Here is a 12190-nt window from a genome sequence, read left to right on the forward strand (position 1 = left end):
CAGACCTGGTAAAATTTTCCGGCAAATCGTCCGATGAACTGAATTTCGAGAGCAGCGCCCCTGGATCATTCGGATCCAGCACGGCTCCTAAAAGAGAACAAAGCTACAATAAACCCAGTTCACATGATCTGTACGCAGCAGCGTGGCGTCACTAACCTTTTCTAATCATTTCCGGTTCACGCTTATCGAACAGTTCAACCATCGCTTCCAGTCCTTTCCGCGCGGCCGTCTGCAGCGCACTTTGCATGGTGGACTTCCGCTTGTGTTTGGGTCGGGAAGACTTCCCACTGGTCGTTGTTGTAGCGGCTACGGTGGTTCCATTTTTGTTGCTCTGATGATGATTGCGCCGCTTTGTGGACACTTTCAGCTTCATTCGCTTCGGTTGCACCAGACTGGGATCCAGTGGGGTAACGATGGGTCGTGGGAGGTCCGTTCCGGTGAGATTAATTGGTGGCATAGGGACATGTTGCCAGTTGGTGTCGTCTTTGTGGTCATCGTTGGGAACGGTTACGGCGGGGGTGGTTGAGGATTCCTCGGTGGAGCCATCGCATGGCTCCGTGGTTAGAATGAGAACGAGTACGACGGCAATTGCGGTTGTGATAATGATGCAACTGATGGCGGGAAATGTGGGCAGAAAAGAAAAGAACAGAGGCGAGAAAAATGCTTGTAATTAATTAATGAATTCATTAGAAATGCGCTGTTGCGTTCGGATGGGGGAAAAGAATGGATCCTAGGTTCAACTAATTTAGCTTGAACATCGGCAATTGTTTAGTTTTTGCTGCTTGAGTGGGTGCGTTGCTTGCTCGTTTACCAGCCATTATAGGCAACGAAGAGAATGAAAATGAAAGCCACTTACTTTTGCTTTCTTCTGAATTGAGTGAGCTAACTGTGCACAATTAGAGAATTATTAACCGTGTTGTGTGTACGAAGGGTGAATTATGAACATGTGGCATAAATTTAGTGGCCCATTCACTTCAATAGAGCTACAACTACGTTGTACTTGTTTCCGTTGTATGCAACACTAATCCACACATAAATAAAATCGACAATTCTAACATTTGAAAAGATAGTTGAATATGTAATTAGAGATGATGTGTCTGAATATGCTTTTAAAATGTCGACAATTGCCAAAATATTTGCTCATACTCTGGCAATAAGAACGGAATGTTGTTAGGGGGAAAAAACCTAAAAGGGGTTTGTCGTTTATTAATTTTTTGTTACGTCGTTGAAGTAATTTCAGCATATGTAATTAAGTTAACGAAACGATTAACACCATACCGAAAACATCAACGTCGTCATCAAGTCCGATATCAAATTATCATCTTCGATATCGGTGACCTCGGCAACGGCAAGTTCCACGCAGCAACGACCAAACATTCTGGTGACATACGTGTGGATGACCAAAGTACACCGCTAGCATCAGCAAGTTATTGTTGAGTATTTTCTTAAAAACCTGCGTTTGAAGACTTGGTCCATTATTCATGCTTTGTAGAATCCCATCCTAAGTATTTATAATAACCTGTATATGTCTTCAAGATACGTTGTAGGAGTGGGACAATGTAGACAATATTTTAATCCATCAACACTCAGGTTTTATACGGTTTGGTTTTAGTCGATTTAGACCTTTAGCGTCAACAATGAGGTAATCACACGAAAAAAATCATAAAAAATCAAAGAACATTGAGGTGGTATTTGAAAAGCTATAATTTTTATTATTAGCACAATTATTATTATTATTAGCACAATTATGGAGGATTTTGGCAAAATAATGTTTCTTCAAACCCTCCTTAGGGGCCCTCCTTAGCCGTGCGGTAAGACGCGCGGCTACAAAGCAAGACCATGCTGAGGGTGGCTGGGTTCGATTCCCGGTGCCGGTCTAGGCAATTTTCGGATTGGAAATTGTCTCGACTTCCCTCGGCATAAAAGTATCATCGTGCTAGCCTCATGATATACGAATGCAAAAATGGTAACCTGGCTTAGAAACCTCGCAGTTAAAGCACTGTGGAAGTGCTTAATGAACACTAAGCTGCGAGGCGGCTCTGTCCCAGTGTGGGGATGTAATGCCAAGAAGAAGAAGAAGAATGTTTCTATCTTTGGTTTTCAACCCTGTGCCGGGAGTGAGACCGTAGTGGGAGTACCATCTGCAATTCAATGCGGTGCCTTTCCTTAGCGGATGATGGCTGCACGGCCACAAAGCAAGACAATGCTGAAGGTAGCTGGGGATCGATTCCTGATCCGGTCAAAGAAATATACACGGCGTGTTCAGCAGAACAATATTATCATAAAAAATGAGCATTGCTAAAATTTCAACTACGTGAAAATATAGCTTCTTATCTTTCATTTCCTGGGTATTCAAATAAAAATCTACCTATCGGTCCCGAACAACTTTTTTTTCTTTTCCGAAGGGAACCAACAATCTAATCTAATACCAGCCGCCTTTCACGAACCACTCACGAATTAAGTCTTTCATTATTTTTTTTGACGTAGGACTACGTTTGTGTTTTTTATATTGGGGTACACTTTACGATTGCGAAAATCAGGGACCGTCACGAAAATATGATAGACTTTAAACTTTAATATAGCGGGCTTGGTAGTCATATAGCTACTGCTTCTGCCTCATACGCAGGAGGTCGTGGGTTCAATCCCAGGTCCGTTCCATTCTCCTACTTTGTATCTTTCTCTTTATTTCTCATGTTCTAGCAATCGCTAGAACTGGAAATGGACTTCCATACCGTTTCCATTACTATTCCTATACCTTCAACTTGAGTATTCTATCAGTAATCTGCTAGAATTGGAAATGAACTATAGAGCTCGTTTCCTACATCCAATTAGAAATTCCATCAGTTACCTTCTCCTATCTATCACATTGGCAGCTCGTCAACCAAGACGGACCTCTGCCTCTCCAACCTAACCCAGAAATTCCAACAAATTCCGCATGAACTCGTGGCAAATGCAGAGGTATATTCGGCTTGCAGTGGGCGAGTGATTGCATCATCATTTCCTCCCCCTTCCCTACATTGACTTGCATTCTGACGTGGCAGGCGCCAGTATGACCTAACAAATGAGATCACCAGTACTTGTACATTGAAGATGTGTGCTAGTCCCAAGCAAACATCTGTTGGTTCCCTGTGCAAGAACAGCTGATCTGGTCATAATGGAGTAGCAACTACGAGCAGTCAATCAGCTCAAGCTCAAGCTCAAGCTCAAGCTGGACTTTAAACTTTAATAGCTCAGCCGTTTCACGATGGATTTTCAATTTTTTTGGACTATTCGATCAAGGATGAGTCAACTCTTCTTGTATTTATATGAAAATACTATTTTTCAACTATTTATTATCGATAATTGATAAAAAGTTTAGAAATAGGTAAACTAATCAATCACGTACATGCATCACTAGCACAGACATCAATAATCAATCACTTGCGGGTCTAATCCTCAGTTTGCACAAGATTATACGCAGAGCGGACGCATCAAACCGATCGCAGCGGAGCGGACACAGCATCACGGAGGCGCATAACATTTTCAAAGGAAATCCATCGCATTGGTGGTGGTGCTCGATGTGTGGTGATCCCGCATCGCCGATGCTGCAGATCATTCAACCTCAACGAACCAGCATTTCATATGAAGAAAGTGGTGATCCCGCATCGCCGATGCTGAAAATTTATTACAAATTGTGGCGTCGGTTAGTTGGAAAGGAGCATTGGGAAAAGAAAATTGGTTCTTCTCAGGACCAACATTTTATGAAAAGAAACAGTTAATTGCGAAAATGGACTGTTTCGGTGGCATCGGGTTTGGCGTGGTAGCTTGGTTGCTGTTTGTGATTCCATTCATTAAAATTTACTTCATCATCTCCCTCCGACGCGCTGTCAAATTCGCTTGTTACGATTGAGTTTTGCACTTTGAAGAAAGTTTATTTCGGATAGTCGGATCAACCTCTTTTGTATAAAATGGTGGCTTTTGTTTAAAATCAATGAAGACGCCACCTCAGTGGCAGGCTTCGGAATTCTCACTCATATGAATAAAAACCTGCGATTAATCCATTTAGCGGAGTGTGATTTTTCATGGTCCCCCTGTGAGGAAGTATTCTCACACAACATTTTTATCCGGATAGAATGGCGGGTGATAAATTCGTTAGCGCCGGATCGCCGGATAAATTAATTTTAATCCACAAATTTTCCTTCTCGCCGCCTCACCAGATACATTTTACAAGCATATTTACAAAAATTTAGGACCGCAACGGGATTCGAACCCAAAACAATTTTAAAATGTTCAGAGCGCCCACTAAAACCACGCCACCACATGAATTGATTGAAAGCGAGGGGAAAAACTGCTGTATTGAACCTTCTGCTTATCGTGGCGCATCGTCAGATTCAATCAGCTTGGAGAGGCAAAGTAAGCAGCATTTGATTTTCGCGAAACATGGGAAGAAGGATAACAATTTTTCGCACCATCGCTTGTGCCGGAGTTTATCGCACTGTAATTTATCCGGATAAAATGCATGGTGGAGTGATCTGTTGTCGCGTGAGTGAGTGAGAAATCCGAACCCTGCTCAGTGGAAACTTTCTACAGTAACCACCCATCGGTGAACGTCACTCGGACAGACAGATACCAAGACCTAATGTTTGGTAATTTGGAGAAACTTCGTCTTGAGTCAAATTTCTGCTGTTATTCCTCGCAACAATACGCATCTAAGATAAACAACATCTCATAACCAAAATCAGAATCGAGAAAACGTCATAGGAATGTTAGAATTTGTCATTCTCCGAACGGTCCGTTGTCTGCGGAATCCCAATCAAAATGGCTCGCGCTCGCCGAAAACCAGCTTTCTTATATCTAATGAAGTAATTCCATTAGCCCCGCCCCTTCGTTAATCGTTATGAGTGCACATTATATTTACACCCATATCAGATCACAAAGGGGCGGAGCTAACGGGCTCAATTTATTGAATACAAGAAAGCTGCTTACCAGCGCGCGCGAGCCAATTTGATCGGGATTTCGCAGAGAGCGCTTGAACAAGATTTTACGCAAAGCAAACGCAGCGGAGCGAAGAAGGCGCTCTGGTAGCATTTTCAAAGGAAAATCATCGAATTGGTGGTGGAAGTCTGCGTTGGTGGTCGTCATTCAACCTCAACAACAAATCAAAATCTTGTGAGGAAATTCCATTTGACTGCTACTGACGCCATCCATTTGAACAAACTCATTGCATCATCTCCCTCTGACGCGCGCTTGTGGTTGATTTCACTTCACGAAATCGATGAAGACGCCGCCTTAGTGAAAAATGTCGTTTAGCTGCCTTAGTTTTCCAGATGGCGCATTATTAAAAACAATAAATCTTTCCAAAATCGTCATTGTCGTTTAAACAGCCGAACAGTCTGTTTGTTTGGGTAAACAATTTTCCAACGGTCAAAACCTCTTCTTGGATAAAAAGTTTAAGTCCTGAAAACGACTGTTTGTAATTTATTCTCCCGCTCATTTTGCCACCAGCGCTATAGAAAACGATGCATGTACGCTTCCATCGCGGACGGAAGTCGAACGTTGCAAATTAATATATTTGTGTTTGGTTTCACGCCACCTCCGATTCTGCTTATTTTTCTGTCATTCCGGACATTTTTGAGCATAATGTCTTCTAGGAATCTGATGATATCCACTGAAAGATAGACGAGTGGCTTCAGTAGCGATGCGGCAGATGAGTCGTTCTTTTTCCACGGCTGGTTCATCCAATGGGAGCTACTTTCAGTTTCTTGATTCGGTTGACCTTCGAGCAATTTGCACAATGCCAATAAATTGGCACAAATTATGATGAAAAATACCCTCCATTTCGTATAGCTACGTAGTCCTACGTCACCTTTGCGTACAACCCGATTGGGCTGCACCTTTGAGTTTTTACAATTTTTCATAGATTTAATGTTCTTTTATTTTAAACCTAATTTCATAGGCTCAAATGCGGAAAACATAACGGAGCCGAAATAATTAAATTCAGTATTTTAATATATTTAAATTTGGTTTAATAATTTAATTTGGTATTTTTAACAGCAAACTCTCCCTGATAATATAACCTCATTTTTTGTTACACTTTTTGGATTGAAATGTAAATTCGTAAAAAATAATCCAGATATATGAGAATTTACATTGTTTGAGCTTGAGAAACTATGGGATTCCGGACATAGGTAACGGTTTCTAAAACCGAATAATATCGCATATCCAAGGATATTATTATCGAACCATTTTTACCTACATGTGAGAAAAGCATGCCAAATCCACGCTGAGTGGTGGTGGCTGAGTTGTATTCCCGGTTCGGTCTAGGATTTCTTTTAGATGTTTTCTCGTCATTCCTATGGTGGATGGTTTTATAAAAATGTTTGTTTTTTGAAAGTAAGAAACAGATTTGTTCTGTTTAGTTCTGGCAAATATTACCGGGGCTTAATCTTTAGTAAACCTTTCTGAAATAACGTTTCTTATCATTGTTCATCTAGTTTCTTTTCCCTAGAGTCATGCAAAAGTGTGTCTTTTTATTGCCGATTTCACCAATTTATGTGTAGATTGTGATTTGCCCGATTCTTTTTAACTAGGCTGACCATACGTACCGTATTTAACGGGACAGTCCCGTTTTTTAGACCTTATTGTGCTGTCCCGTCGTAATCTAAAAAAATCTCAAATTGTCCCGTTTTTTCATTGATTCTTCCAAAAGAAAAAAAAACAATAATTTAGGCAGGAATCTCAAACCAAATACAAAGAAAGTGGAGGATCCAACCAATAAAAAAAGTGTGAGATTGTGTTGATTTTCAAAGGAAGCTATTTTTGCCGTTATGCATTTCGCATGGATTGACTTTCTTAAGGTTTTTCACAGTTAATGACAACGGGTGACAACGGGAGGTTTCTTCATCCAGTTTCATTTCAATGATTCGTTTCTGCTTATTTTGAAGCCGAAAAATTTGACCAATTTCATCAATGAATTAAACGGAACCGGTAACTTGGTAGGCAAGTACATCCTGAAAATCAGGTCAGGCCTCAACGTCAAGAAAATGAAGCGCAGGGACAGACATTCTAATTTCCAGATTAAGTTTATTTACGATTTTCCTTTCTTGCGAAGGATTGATTCTTTTCGAAACATTAGGAATAATTCAGTCTTTCTGAATAATTCCTAATATTTCGAAATCATATACTTACTGTAAAAAATCGTGGCTAGATTCGATTCCCGGTGCTGTTAATAACTGTAATAACTGTGGAAGTGCTTAGATAGAACACTAAGCTGCGAGGTGGCTCTGTCCCAGTGTGAGGATGTAATGCCAATAAGAAGAAGAAGTAATGTTCGTTTCTTGTTGATATTCTTGTTATTCTTGTCTGTAGATTTTTCCTCACTTATATTCATGAAAAAGGGTTTTCGCACGAAAAATCTATAATCCTGTTGCTCTTTTCGCATATGCCTTTTGACAGTGTACTTCGACTATTTTTTTGTTATTTTCAAGTTCACAATTGGAAAAGTTTTCGATATTGGTCAGTAATAAAATCCATGTTTAAGAGTAGATTAAAAATTTCAAAGCTCCACAATTAAAAAAAATGAAGAATGCGTTAATAATTTAAATAACTTCTTCGTGTTTTTCCGCGAGAGAATTATTTGTTATATTTTTCCACAACTAACTTAATACAAGAGAAGGTTATGGTGGTGAATGATTCACTCTAAAAAAAATCTCTAACTTTTTACACGGAAAATGAAAATAAGCCCACACATTTTGAAATTTTCACAGCTTTTGAATTTTCCCACAAGGTTTTTTGACATGTTCCGTTTTGCAAGTGCATTTGTCCCGTTTTTTCACCGAAAGGATCTGGTCAGCCTATTTTTAACACACTCACTCTCATTTCAGGATTATCGATTTTTGTTACTGAAATCTACCCAATCATAACTTATTACTCGTTCGTCACATATAATCGTGTACACTAAATCGATTCCCGCCATGATTTGACGTCTATTTGTTTTCGGATTGAGCACTCACACAGAAATAATATACACGGAAAATCATTGTTTTTAGTGTATTGAGTGTGAGAAAAAGATGATTGTGAGAAAAAAAAAATCTTGGAGAAAAAAAACTTTATTTTTGTCATATCTTAAGTCTAATAAGTTCGTCACATATGTGTTGGGGAAGAATTGGGTGCATATGTGAATAAGATGACGGTGCAGAGCATAATCCCCATCCAAGCCTTTCTTAGCTATTTTCAGGGGATAACACACACACACACACACACACACACACACACACACATAAATTTATCGAGTTCGGCTTCGTTATGCACTTTGACGCTTGAGCTCGAATTAACAAGTTATTCAGACTATAACTTGGTAATTCACCCTTAGTTTTTATATGATAATTGGAAAAAAATCAGGAATCTCATTTTAAAGGAGATGCGATAAATAAAACTATGGTTTTTCAATTCAAAAGTTCCGTTTCAGAGAGAAAAATTAATCCACCTAGCGGTGTTTGTGCCTCTCTCGTGTAAAAAATACTAAAAATATGAGTGAGTGTTTTTTTAGCGTGTTTTGCACAAAGAAAATAGTATTTTGGCCATGTCTTCTTATCCCATCGTCCAATCTGGTCAATTCAATAGCAAACAAAGGGTCAGGATTCTTCGTCGAATGGAACTTGTTGCGAGTAATTTGCCTAATGCTAAGTTCCAAAAAGTGTGGCTACAAAATTTTGTACACATACACACATACAAACACATACATACGTACATACAAACATAACAGACATCATAAAAAAAGTTGTTCGAGACCCTCGGTAGTTTTTTTACAACTAGTCACGAAACGAAAACTGCAGCTATATTTTCACGTAGTTTTGGTAGTTTTGGCGAGGCTCATTTTTTTGACATAAATGTCCCCCATACACACGCCGTGGAATATTCGGGTTGGAAATTTACTCGACTTCTGTGGGCATAAATGTATCATCGTGTAAGTTCCATGATATAGGAGTGCAAACATGGGATCTCGAAAGTTTTTTTATTCCCTTCTTTTATTTGGTAGGCACTCTGTGTTTCTTAACCGGTCCTTTCCCGTGAACTACTGTGGTATTCTGCTGTACAGAATCCACAAGTTATCTATTCTTAGACATTTGTTTAAGGCTTGCTGACGTTTATCATCTTTCTCTTGTACAGGAAAGAAACGCTTCGGAAGTGATTGTGCGACAATGCAACGAATGCAATTTCCCAGAATAAATAACAACTCCCCGAATGTAACAATTCCCCGAATGCTTCTCTTTTCTTGTTGAGTGCAGCACAACGTGATGGGTAGCAGCGAGCGAGCAACGGCGTAGTAAGCTGAAGAACAGTCAAAGTTTCATATAGAATGTAGAGCCATAGACAATGCGCTGAAAAATGGCAATGCTTTCTTATAATGAACGCATTTGGTCGGTATAAAGCGAAGTGAGGAGATAATCCTTTTTTAAATGGATAAGTTTGCTCGGTATGATGAACGCATCTGCCCGGTTTAAGGCAAAGGGAAAAGATAATGTCTTCTTAACATGAACGCGTCTGCCCGGTATAAGACGATGGTAGGAGATAATGCCTTCTTTAGGTGATAGCATCGCCCGGTATTAGGGGAAAGGAAGTGATAATGCCTTCCTCAAATGAATACATTTGTCCAGTATAAGGCAAAGAGGATAGATAATCCCTTCTTCAAATGAACTCGTTTGTCTGGAATAAAGTGAAAGAATGAGACAATGCCTTTTTAAATGATCGCGTCTGCCCGGTGTAATGCGAATGGAGGAGATAATGTCTTCTTTAAATAAACTCGTCTATCCGATATAAGGCGTCTCGAGAGAGAACGTCAGTCCGCAATTAGAAAAGGTAATTCGTTTACTAAAGGAGCACGCTTGCCAGATATAATAAAGGATAGATATGGAGCAATTATATGTTCCAAAACTGCTGCTATACTACACCACACTTATCTAAGAAAATGTCAATTTGTTTAATATAACATTCCGCCAAACGGCATTCTGGAAAAAAGGTATAATCCATTAAATGTCATACCGCGTAATGCTATTCTAAGAAAATGGATTCGGCAAATACATTTTCGCTGAAATATTATACATTCAATGCATATTGCTCAAGAAGGGATCTTATATATTTTTTTCCTTATTCTGGCGAAATTCGCCTACATCAAACAAAGAGATCACATCACATAATCCTTATTCTCATTCTCAATTCATTCATCTTTGCCTTATTTTGAGCTAAGTATATTTCTGAAGAAAGGATCGCATCTACCATTTTCTTATTTCGTGAAAATGCTTTTTCGAAAGAATGGATCACATCCCCCCAAATTATTCCGGGAAGATACATGTTATTAAAGGAAGAATAATAATATTCATTATATGGGGAAACACTTACTGAAGAACGGACACATTTACGATTGCATTATTCCGAGCAGATGCATTCTTTTTAATGAAGGACACACATTCACCATTTCCTCATTCCGGGCAAACTAATTATTTTTGTTTATAAGGATTGAAATCCACCATTACCTTACATTCCTTAAGAAGGTATATGCAGGACGGGAGCTTAATTTCAAAGATAGTAAAAATATTCATCAAAACGCTTTCAATTGGAATTGCTGTTTGAGATTTCCTTTTTTTTTTCAAATACAGCAATTGTTCGACAATTAAAAAAAAACTACCTTGGAAAACTCTGTACTCTGATATCTTAATAATTTAACACAGATGTGGAGGGTCAAGAACATCTAAACTTTCCAAAGGATATTGAGCTGATAATCTCCAATAAGACACTCTTGAACGTATCTTTGAACGCATACAGTCGATTGCGGAAGTGTGTTTGGAAGAGGTACTTTATTTTCGGGGAATTGTTACATTCGGGGAAATTGCATTCGGGAAATTGTCGTACAATCCCGGAAGCGTTTCCCGATGAAAACAAATCATATCTCTTAACGGTATTTATTTCAGTCACAGCGATTGCTTTTCCGGCAAACTTAAATTCAATTCCCGACATAAGGAAGTTTAACCCAATCTGTCAACATCTTAATCTTTCATTCTCTCTTGGAACGGTAGAAAATGCGACGTAAACAAAAATATAATCGAGCCACGGCAACGTGTTGCTAGATGGTATTATACATAACAAGTTTTTTTTGTTTGAGAAGATATATTGACTTATTGAAATTCTATGCATACACTTTTAAGTTTTGAAATCGAAAGAGATATAAATAACATTCTAGTGTCAACGTGTAAGATAGTTTTCTCATTAACGATAAAGGATTATTGTCGAATTGATAAAGGCTCCTGGAGTTTTGACAGCACGGTGTCACTTGTTTTTTTTTTTCTATTTGGGGAAGGGTCGTTTGGCCTAAATCCATTCGGCAGAAAGTCGTTTGACCGAAATGGTCATTATGCCGAAAGGATCATTTGTCCGAAAGGGTCGTTTGGCCGAAAGGGTCGTTTTGACGCCTCACTTCTCACTCCTCATTTCTCACTTTTTGCTGCACAAAGTAAGAAGCGCGAAGTGAGTAGTGAGACGTCTCACTTTTCACTTCTCATTTATCACTTCTCATAGTAAAAAGTGAGAAGCGCGAAGTGAGTAGTGACAATATAGTCACTTCACGCTGCTCACTTTTTACAGTGAGAAGTGAGAAATGAGGAATTAGAATTGAGACTCTTCTCACTCCTTATTTCTCACTTTTAAAATGACCTAAACGGCCCTTTCGGCCAAATGTCCTATTCGACCAAATGACCCTTTCGGCATGCAGACCCTTTCGGCCAAATTACCCGTTCGGCCAAACGACCCTTTCGGCCATATGACCCTGTCGACCAGATGGGTTTCAGCCTGATGGTTTGTTCGGCCTAGTGGCTTTCGGCCAAATGGCATTCGGCCGAACGGTATTCGGCCAAACTCCCCTAATAGGTGATTAGGCTGAAAGATCCGTTTGGCAGGAAAACCCATTTTGCCGAATGGGACATACGTTCGAATGCATTTTGATGAACAGCTAATGTGGTGAAAAATGTCGACCCATTTGACCAAATGACCTACTCGGCCATAGAATCAGATAAGGCGAATGACGTTTTCGACCATATGTCCATTTGGGCAAAATTACATTATCAACAAAATGGCCCTGTCTGACAAATGACCATTTCGCCCAAACGGCTTTTTCGGCCAAATAATCAATTAGGCCAAACGATATTTTCGAGCGTATGTC

At 39.5% G+C, this 12190-nt stretch overlaps 1 protein-coding gene across 1 annotated transcript in view; it reads right to left on the reverse strand.

Moving 5' to 3' along the window:
• Positions 1 to 474: 474 nt before the first annotated feature.
• LOC134208268 (transcription factor SOX-4-like) overlaps positions 475 to 12190 on the reverse strand; it is a 72779-nt gene continuing 61063 nt past the window's right edge. The window contains exon 2 of the mRNA XM_062684296.1: positions 475 to 611. The gene's annotated coding sequence lies outside the window, so the exon portion shown is untranslated. The remainder of the gene's footprint in view (positions 612 to 12190) is intronic.

This window comes from Armigeres subalbatus, chromosome 1 (assembly GCF_024139115.2).
Source record: "Armigeres subalbatus isolate Guangzhou_Male chromosome 1, GZ_Asu_2, whole genome shotgun sequence".
In the NCBI taxonomy this organism is placed as follows: domain Eukaryota; kingdom Metazoa; phylum Arthropoda; class Insecta; order Diptera; family Culicidae; genus Armigeres; species Armigeres subalbatus.